We start from the raw sequence: 10776 nt of genomic DNA on the forward strand, positions 1-10776 counted from the left end.
TTGTTTGTTTCTGCTGCTTCCAGCTGGTAAGTTCATGTCCTTTTATATAAACCATTGAGCTTACTTGTGTCTTTAAGTTTGGGGACAGCTGGTTGCCCCTCAGCATTATAAAGTTACAGCTTTATTGAGCTTCTTCTAAAATAGTATGAGTAGAAAGTACTGATAACGAAATTAGATACTCAGCTGTATATGATAATTTTAGGAGTTAGAGGGATGGGCTAAGACTCAAAGCAGGCAGCCTGAGACTAGGAATTACTGAGTTATCAACAGTCAGGTGTGATAGCAGTTTATCACTCTCTTAGAGCGGTACCTCTGCCTCTTTTATTCTTCCTGCTTTTTTCTGTTATGCCTTTTCTAATTTTGTATTCTCTTTTGTTTCTATCATTCTACCTTTGTTTGCATGTTTTTCTTCTCATGTACCTAATGGAATGACGTTTCCATTTTTATTTTTTGGTTTTGCTCCTGGACCCAGTATCCAAAATCAAATTCATCATCCCCTCAGATAAAATTCCTTCTCCTTTCTTCCCTGTTTCTATTAGTAGAATCACTATTCTAGCAGTCACTTTGGCTTAAAACCATGAAGTCATCTTTGACACCTTCCTTTTCTTCACCCCCACAACCAAACACAGACCTGTCCTATCACATATAAATTGTGTCTCATTCATTCAACATTAATTTAACAAAGATCTGAGTTCCTGCTCTGTGCCCGATATGATTCTGTGTTGTGTGGTAATTCTCTTTTTTCTGTGTTTACTATTCAAACTCAGGATCTCAACACGTTATACTTTGCCTAATGAAGTAGCTTGATAACTTGCCCCTCAACTTCATATTCTTTTTTTCCAGTTCAGTATTGTATTTACTGCTAAATTAATTTTCTAAAACATGATTTGATCATGTCACTTTGTACTCTCTAGAGCTCAACTCAGCTTGCCATTCCAGGCACAGCTCATATAATTTGTACTTGATCCATGCCACGTGCCAAACTGGATTGCCTTTTTAGAATATACTCCATGTGTTCTCACATCCATGTTTTTGTTCATGATGTTCTGTCTCTTGGATGAATATAAGCTCCCCGATGGCAGGAACTTTGTTTTATTTACTGTATTATCCCCAGCACTTTGAACAGTATCTGACATATGGTAGCTACTTAATAGATATTTATTGAAAGAATGAATGAAAAATAAGTGAATCCTTGTCAGTCATATCCATTTTTTATGATCTTTCTTAAATATTAATATTACTTCTCTCAGGAAACATTTTCCGATCTTCTGTATATTTCTGTTTAAAGATAAATACCTCTGTACGATAGAACTGTTTTCCCTCTTTTTTTCTTAATCAATTAGTGCAGACTTTGATCGTGTATATGCTGTGATTGCTGTGAGGTTAATATAGTCAGTAAATTAACAAATATTGAGTTCCTATCCTATGTCAAGTATTGTATGTAGGTACTTGAGTCAAAAAGAAATAAGACAGAATTCCTTTACTCAGTGAAGTAACCATCAGGTGGAGGATCAATATATTATAATAGTAGTAAAAGTAAGCAACAATAGGAGCAAGGCGGAAGCTGCCAGTTCTCCTAAAAGTCTACACCCAGAACTGGAATAGCATCACCGCCACTGTTCTCCATTGGTCAGGGTAGTCACAGGCCAGCTCAGGTTCAAGGGAGGGGAAATAGATATCACCTCTCAGTGGGAGAAGTGGCAGAGAATCTGCAGCCATCTTTAACCTATCATACCACTCTTCCATGTACTTTCCACTGTTTCGAGGTCGATTTTATGTTTTTCTGTTTCTCATATTCCTTGGTTTCGGGTGATCTCTAAGATGAAGAGGGATGCCTTTTGCCAATTCTAGAAGTCTGAGTAGTTTTTAAGATACCTGAAGATGATGGAGATGGTAGTGACAGAGATGAAGGCAGCTCTAGTTAGCCAAGACTTGATATTTCCCTCACCTTCTACTGTAGGACCTAGGGCAGTACCTAGTACGTATATAGTAAGCTCTCAGAAAATGCTTGTTCTTAAATTTCTTCAAGTCTAATTTTATATATTCTGCTTAGACAGGACAAGTTTTAAATATTTTGGCTTATCTACTATGTTGAAGATAAACTGAGGAAAGTCAAAGTAAAAACCTGTCCAGCTAAAAAGAAAGTTCATTAATTGATTAACAAATTTCATACAGAATTTTTTTTTTTTTTCAGAAGAATCATAATTTGGTTGCATGAAACTAACTCTCGTCATGGGTCATAATAGAGAATCTTGCTAGTGTATACTTTTTTAGAGTTATCAGCTCTCTGCCTGAGCGCTTCCATTTCCCTAACACATTTTGTGCTGTTGCCTCTAGTTACATATGCCGCCCGGCACCAGCAGAAGGCATGCAGCCCCAAAAGGGAGCGGGGTGGAGAAAAGATGAGGTGGAATCAGGCCAGCAAGAGAGGGAAACAGATGGGTTGTGGGAGATGACCCTGCCCTGTGTCGTTTTTGTTCTGGCTGCTACTGATCACATGTGAATCAGCAGCCAAGAAATTGGAGTTGGTGATCCTATGATGGAAAAGAAAGTTCGATCTTGGACTCAGTAGAATTATAAATTTACAACACTAAAGCAGGACGCAGATTTTTTTCCTTTGGTTATTTTAATCACTTTTCCTTTGAGACATTTAAGAAAATATTTTGTTTGAGATAGAACGTTAAAATTTTTATAAATAATATGTTACATGTAATCTGAGATAAATATTACTTTTAGTTTTTTTTTACATGCAAGTTTTATAGTACAATTTTAGGAGTATTCAAGAATTGATAGAGGATACTTAATCCATGATGGCTACACCTCAGCATTTTTGGATATTGTCTCCAGATTGTCAGAGTTTACTAGAACTTTCTCCTGTGGGTTATTTAAAAATGAGTCAAAAGTAGTGTGTTTGCTAGAGAAATACATTGTATTATTTTATGCCAAATATTCACTTTTTTGTCAGTGCTTGTGGTTGACTTCTGTTAGGCTTATTTTCTAAGGTGAAGATAAAGGAAACCTTGCTTTATGTCTCACTAAGTCTTCACTCCATTCTATGGAAGAATCTTATTTTTTTAAAAAAATATAAAATATTATCAAACAAACACAAATGTAAGAAAATAATAGTGTAATGAATCTGGATGCGCCCGATACTCAGCTTCAACAGTTATCAACATTTTGCCACTCTCATTTCATCTAACCCCTCCCCAATTTTATTGGGAAGGATTTTATTGTAATACAGTTTAATTTTAGCATTTTAAAGAATATATCCTGAAACTTTTGAAATCTCTAAATTAACAAATGCCACTATAGTATATAATTTACCCAATAAAAATATGTGGTAAAGTATGTGCATAAAAATTTTAAGTGACTTTTTCACGCCCTTAATGATCTTATAAATATAGAACTCAATTTGTTACTAAGCTATTAAAATAAATTCTGAACGGAGTACTCACTAAAACGGTTTTTCACATTGCTTCGTCTTTCATTCCAGGAAGTGGCAGACTCAGTCATGTTCCACGTCACTACAGAATTTGATATTCCTTTCTTTAACCTATTAAAAACATATGTGTTCTAAGAAACATCACTTTCAGGCTTTTTCATTATCTCTTCATGCCAGCACTAGGCTTGAGTTGACTTTCTTTTGAGGGCCATTTTTTGCAGTTCCTTTTTTAAAAAATCATTTTCCAGAAGTACTGGTTATATGTGTTAAGCGCATGCCAGGATTACAGACTCTTGCAGTTCAACTTCATGCTGCATTAGAAAAATCATGGTCATCATGTGGTGGATCTTTATTGTCTCTTTGGGAGCAGTAACATGTGAATGTCATATCTCTGAATCTCAGCAACAATAATAATTCAAGGAGGAGGAAGGTATGTTCCAAATTAGTGAACAGTAAATTAAAGAATATTTTAAAGAATAGATAATTTATTTTTTTAAGCTTGGTGAATAATGAGTTAGCTTAGTAAATTATTTTTTTAAGGAGAGATCTTGCCAGATCAGTTTTAAATTATTGTGGTAAAAAAATGTACAACATTAAACTTACCATCTCAACCATTTTAAAGTATACAGCTCAGTAGTTTAAGTACATTCATGCTGTTGTACAGCAGATCTCTAGAACTTTTAAATCTTGCAAAACAAACTGTACCCAGTAAACACTATTGCCAGGCCATTTTTAATGGGAAAAAAAAATCATTTGAAGTGAGAAATATTCATTTACATATTAACATTAAGTGTGTTAGTCTCTTTTGTAATTACGTAAAGAATGAATTATGAGGCATTTTCTCCTAATCTGGTTAAGACTGTAAAATTGCTGGTGCTCTTTTATTCTCTTCTCCTTCTCCCAAGTAGCATAAAATTTTACTTAATCTCAGGCTAAGTAATAGTACCACAGATGTCAGTTAAATCTGAAATAATGGGGTTTTGCTATTAAGAACTTTTTATGTGAAACTATGATTCTAGCTCAACAGTTTAACTAGAGTACTTAAATGAAATGAGGTTTGCTGGTTCCTTTCCTTGACTTCCAAACATTATTCTAAGTATTTCTATATCTTTCATGCAGTCTTCCTTATATCATTCAGATTTTCCTTAAGATGTGTCTGTCTTGGGTCCAGATCATCTTTAGGTATCTTTTACCTGATTCTGTCTTTGTTCAGACAAGTATTTATCAAGTACCAGTTAATGTGCACATGCTATTTGCAGGGTCTCTCTACTGTGTACACAGTTGTTACCATCTCAGTTAAATTTCTGTTTTCTAATGAGAAGAATGAACTCATGTAGCCCATGATTTAATAACCGTTTTCCTCCAGATTTATTGAGATATAATTGACATATAGCAGTGCATAAGTTAAAGGAGTACAGCATTATGACTTGACATACATATATTGAAATGGTTACCACAGCAAGTTTAGTTAATATCCATCATCTCATACAGATACCAAAAAAAGAAAAAAAACCCTTTTTTTCTTATGATGAGAACTCTTGGGATTTACTTTCTTAATAACTTTCAAATATACAGTAGTGTTAACTATAGTCACCATGCTGTACATTACATCCCAGGTCTTAGAACTGGAAGCTTGTACCTTTTGACTGACCACATTCATCCAGTTTTCCCACTCCCTACCCACCCCCACCTCTGTTGACCACAAATCTGATCTCTTTTTTTTATGAATATGGGTTTTTTTGTTTGTTTTTGTTTGTTTTATTTTTGTTTTTAGATTCCAAATATAAGTGAGCTAATACAGTATTTGTCTTTCTCTTACAGACTCATTTCACTTAGCATAATGACTTCAAGGTTCATCTATGTAGCCGCAAATGGCAGGATTTTCTCCTTTTTATGGCTGAATAATAGTGCACTGTAGATTAACAGCAGTTTATTGAAAACCTATTACTGTATGTGAAGTAAGTTTTCTTAGGTTTTAGGACTAAAGTTTTGATGCTATCCTCCTCCTACAACTTAAGACTTTTTTAATTTTATTTTTTATTTTTATTTTATTATTTTTTATAGGTCAAAAATTATTTATTGAAAGAATGAGTTTCCTAAAGCAAAATCAAGAAGCATCAACTAATTCTTATCAGAATTTATACAGGAGTGCACATTTTTACTACACATGTTTATTCCAGAAGCTGAGATTTTAAAATGTCCTTCAAAAACCATTTTCACCTGCCTAAATTTTTGTTTTTTAAGTACACACCTTAGGCCATCATCCTTGGGCATGTGTGTGTGCACATATGTATCAGGGTATTGAGAACTAGCGTCTTAAAGAGTTTAGCCCTCAAAGGATCCTTGAATATCATAAAATTGAATCTTTTTAGTCTGAAAAGGCTGCTGTTAGGAAAGCAACGTGCTTTTTCAGTCAATGGCAAATAATACTGAGCCAGATGGATTGATTATGTATAACAATTGTTTTTTCCCAGTACCCACACAGACATGGCTTAAATGATGATAAGTCATAGGCAAGATAGGAAAAAATTTTGAAGGTTAGATTCCGGATTTTCTTAGTAGACATTTGTTGTTTTCAAATTCCTAAAATTGTTCAAACCCTGAAAAATCCTTTTCCCAATGTTTGCCCATACTGCCTCTTAAAATAATTGGGTTCCTAATATTATTTTCTTTTGATCTTGCCTCACTCAAGTCTTCTTCCAGCCATTTTCGAGCAGAGTCCTTCTTAATATCTTTATTCTTTTTAATGTCACCCCCCCCCCCCATCGTAATTGCTCTGATCTGGCTCTTTTCCAATTTGTTTTATATTTTATGAGGTAAATCAGTCAGAACTACACTCAGGTTTGAGTACACCATAGCCTTGCATGAAGGTAAAATGCGGTGGTCTTTAGTTTCCAATGTCTTTCTTCATTTCATGGCTTCCCAATATTTTGGTGGTTTCTTCATCTGAAGCAAACTAAAGTCCTCACTGAAGTCTACCGATCTCCTTTCTAGATTAAGAACTATAGCTTTTCATTATAAAAGCAACATACATTTCATTACAAAAGCAATATAAAAGCATATAAGTATTTTAGAGAAAAATCGGAAACTAAAAGTAAAAAGAGAAGCATTTTTCATAATCAACCTTTTTTGTATTTTGGTATACTTATAGTCTTTTTTTCTCTCTGTATAATCTTTTTATATACTAGTACGCATTTACATCTTTCTTAAATTTTACTTTAGAGAAACATTTTCCACATTTTAAATGCATTATAAAAGTTATTAATAACTGCATAGGATTTGGTGAATGAATATATTCCTAATTCACTTACCCGTTAATTCCCATGTTATTGAAAAGACTTTCATATTGTATGTAGTTTTTGTCATTTTCGAAGATCCCGTCCTCATGTTGGCAAGGTGTTTTGTTTTTAATATCATATTCCTGGGTACTATGATTAAATATTCATGAAGGTTAAAATATTTTGGCTAATAACCATCATCAAACAGACATCTCTCTTTTTTTTTTTTTAAATGCCTACAGCACCTGGTATTCCAAGGTGGTCTCCTATCCAAGAACTAACCAGGCCCAACCCTGCTTAAGATTCCGAGATCAGACGAGATTGGGCATGTTCAGGGTAGCATAGCCATAGACCAGACATCTCTTTATTTATATTTCTTTATGGAATCTAATGACTTGGGAATTGTTTTCTTAAAGAAATTTTCTTCCTCAGATTGTGTTGGTACAATATGATGCTTAAGTGTTATTTCTCAAGATATTTTCCCTTAGTAGTAGGAAGGTAACATTGATCTCATAGCCATTTCTCCTTGGCCACTATTTCCTTTTATCCCATCGTATGTGTGTGTACACAGCTTTTATTTGAATTGTATGTTGTCCTCCTGAGTGATGTAGTTGCAGTCTCATGTGCTCTAAGCATAGTAAATATTAATTTAATAATGATGCAGCTTTACTTAGGAAAGTTTTTAAGAATAATGGTAGCTTGCCAGTAATATAATATATTAGTATTCAGCATATACTCAGTGGAATAGTCTCTCCACAGTGATATCTAAACTTTTTGTTTCTCCTTCCATTTCCAGGTTGCCATCACGAAAGCCAAAGTGGATTTCTCCAGTGTTGTGTGTCTGCCCCCTTCCGTCATTGCTGTTAATGGGCTGGACGGAGGAGGGGCTGGCGAGAATGATGACGAACCAGTGCTGGTGTCCTTGTCTGCGGCCCCCAGCCCCCAGAGCGAAGCTGTTGCCAATGAGCTGCAGGAGCTGTCCTTGCAGCCCGAGCTGACCCTAGGCCTCCACCCTGGCAGAAATCCCAATTTGCCTCCACTTAGTGAGCGGAAGAATGGTGAGTAGATAATCTTACTATTTCTTCTAAAATAGAGAAATAGTAAGTTCAGGTGATCATTATAAACCCAACATTTTCTGCCCGGGTTATAATTGCTTTCTAATTTGTCTTCCTACTTCTTTGCTTCTCCTTCTCAACCCCTTCCATGTATTCACTAATTCAGCCAATATTTATTGAGCATCAATGTATTATAAACTGCTAAGATTAGGGATTAAATGGTAAAAGGCCTCTGTCATTAGATAATTTACCTTATTCTACACTTTGTCAGAGAAATCTAAAACTCTCTAGCTTAATACTTTTCACTGACCGCCCAATGGGATATAAACAAAAGCAAAATAAATTTCTGGACATGTTTTACAAGGCTTCGCAGGAAACGATACCTTTCTTTTAGCTTCTTCTCTTATCATTCCTCCATTCCTAGTCTTTGCTACAGCCTGTTAACTATTTTTAGTACTATTTATAAACCATGCACACTTACCTCAAACTTCTGTTAATTTAAAAAAATTTATAATTGGTTATGAAATATTTAAGATTTCAAAAAAGGTATAAAGAGTAATAGAGCAAATACGGCTCTGTACTCAAATACCACTGGTCTCATGTCCTCGCCATGGATCTCCACCCATCCCCAGAGGTAACTAGTGCCCTGAGTTTGGTATTGCATTGCAAAGTGTTTTTTTTTTTAACATATGAATATATTCCTAAACAGTATATAATATCGTTTCTTATTTTTAAACGCATATAAATTATATATTGAGAGAGAACTGTATTGTATATATTCTGCAACATCTGTTTATTGTTCAGTATTTATTTTCCCTGTTATTAAATATCGTCTATATTTCGTCTAATCTATGAATCCTGTTTTTCCCTACTGATCCTTAATGCCAGCCTTACTGTTTCTCTGTGTGTAGTTTTTAGGCTGTCTTGTTTCACTGGTCTCTACTCATCTCTGTGTTGTACTACATCATCTTAGTTATTATTGCTTAATAATTAGCCTTTCTATCTTTTAGGCTGGGTCTCTCCTTGCCTTTTTCTTCTTCAAAATTGTTTTGGTTATTCTCACCCTTTTAATTTTCCATAATTTTTGAGTCAGCTTGTGAGGTTCTGCCGAAAAAACAAAACAAACAAAAAAAAAAACATTGGAATTTTTTTTTAACATTTTACTATTGAAAAATTTCAAGCATATGATAAAGTAGAAAAACTTTTACGACGAACACTTTTATGTCCACTTCTTAGTTCTACCATTAACTTTTATACTACTTGCTTTATAATAAAGCTGTCTATCCTCCATCACCTTGTCTGTCCATCAATCCATCTTTTTTTTTGGAAGCATTGCAGACACCAGTATACTTCCATTTTATTGAAGTAGAACTTTAATACAGAATAACATAAATTGTAAATGTCCTGGTGGTTGACTTATCACAGAGTGAATGTACTTGTGTGTAATTACTACTTAGTGTAGAAATAAAACATCACGAGCACCCCACAACCACCCCTTTTGTTTCTTCCCAATCAGTACTCCCTCTTCCTGCCTGAAGGAAACTACCATCCTGATTTTTAATGCCATAGGTTAATTTTGCTTGTTTCTAAACTTTATACAAATGGAATCATGCTGTATGCATTTTGTTGGTGGATCCCTTGATGTTTTTGAAATTCTTTGTATTGAATTGTGTGTGGCTGCAGTTTATTTTCACTGCTGTATAATCAGTCCATTTTATGAATATGCTGCAATTTGTCCTTTTTTCTTTTGATGACTATTAGGGTGGTTTTAGTTTGGAACAATTATGAATCATGATGTTATGACATTTTTGTACATGTCTTTTGGTGTACTTGTTGGGATTTTGATTTGAAATATATCATTTATAGGTTAATGAGGAGAATATGTATTTTAAATATTGGGGCTTTCTGTCCATTAGTTAGTTTTCTCTCTTCAATTAAATAGGCTTCCTTTAATGTCTTTCCATAGAGTTTTATAATTTTCTTCATAAAGGTCATGCAAATATTTTATTAGATTTATTTCCAGTGTCTTTTTTTTTTTTTTTTTGGTGGATAAGTGGTATATTTTTTTATAAGATATTTTTTTGACTGATGCTGGGGGATTGAAATATCGAACCTTTTCAGAACTCCAGTGGCTTTTCAACATCTGTGCGACTGCTTGGTATAGACCCCTTTCTTGCTGACTCTTGTTCAGGCACCATTCCCTTTGAGAAGCCTGTCCTAAATCATGTGCAGTGTTAGGTGTTTCTCTTTTGGTTTGTCCAATTGTCCTTTATCATAGTACTTTATCACCCTGTATTTTAATTGCAAGTCTTCACTCTGCAACATGAGTGAGCCTTTGAAAACTGAAAACATACCTTGTTATACTCCTGTCAAAACCCTTCAGTGTCTTCCTGTAAGGCTTATGATGAAATCATAGTTCCTACAACGTGGCTTTGGTATCCTCTCTGACCTTACCTCTGTACCCTAGCTTACTCTACTCTGCTTCAGCCACACTGACTTTCTTGCTGTTTCTTGAACACATCAAGTATGCTTCTGTTCCAGGGCCTTGGTCCTTGCTGTGCCTTTACTGAAGTTCCTGCACAAATGTCTGTTCCTCAGAGAGGCCTCTTCTGTCAATCTTATCTAAAATAGCACCTCCCATTACTCTGTTCAGCTTTCTTTTTCTTTCAAGCAGCTATTATGATCTCTCTGTGCATGTACGTATGTATGTGTACGTTAATTTTGTTCACGGGTGTATATCCAACTCTGGCTTATAGTGGGAACCCAGTAAATATTTGTTGAGTGAATAAATGAACGGTTTACTTGTTTGTCTCACTAGAGGGAAGAAATCTGGTTTTACATCTATAGTGGGAATAGTAATGGAAACACAAGCAGTCTTTGTTTTGGGAAATAGTGGATACTCAAGCAGTTTTCTGTGTGTTCTTTTTCCATTTCTAATTTCTACTCCCCCCTTCCCCCCAGATGGCAGAGCATTAAGCTTATGTATCTGTTAAGGGGAAAG

At 34.8% G+C, this 10776-nt stretch overlaps 1 long non-coding RNA gene and 1 pseudogene across 1 annotated transcript in view; one reads left to right on the forward strand and one right to left on the reverse strand.

Moving 5' to 3' along the window:
• LOC107196055 overlaps nt 1-7592 on the forward strand; it is a 62529-nt gene extending 54937 nt beyond the window's left edge. The window contains exon 4 of the long non-coding RNA XR_001517368.2: nt 7517-7592. This is a non-coding gene — a long non-coding RNA (uncharacterized LOC107196055). The remainder of the gene's footprint in view (nt 1-7516) is intronic.
• LOC112484298 lies at nt 6954-7073 on the reverse strand (annotated as a pseudogene).
• Nucleotides 7593-10776: the final 3184 nt, after the last annotated feature.

Source organism: Pteropus alecto, unplaced genomic scaffold (genome assembly GCF_000325575.1).
Source record: "Pteropus alecto unplaced genomic scaffold, ASM32557v1 scaffold157, whole genome shotgun sequence".
NCBI classification, from domain to species: Eukaryota; Metazoa; Chordata; class Mammalia; order Chiroptera; family Pteropodidae; genus Pteropus; species Pteropus alecto.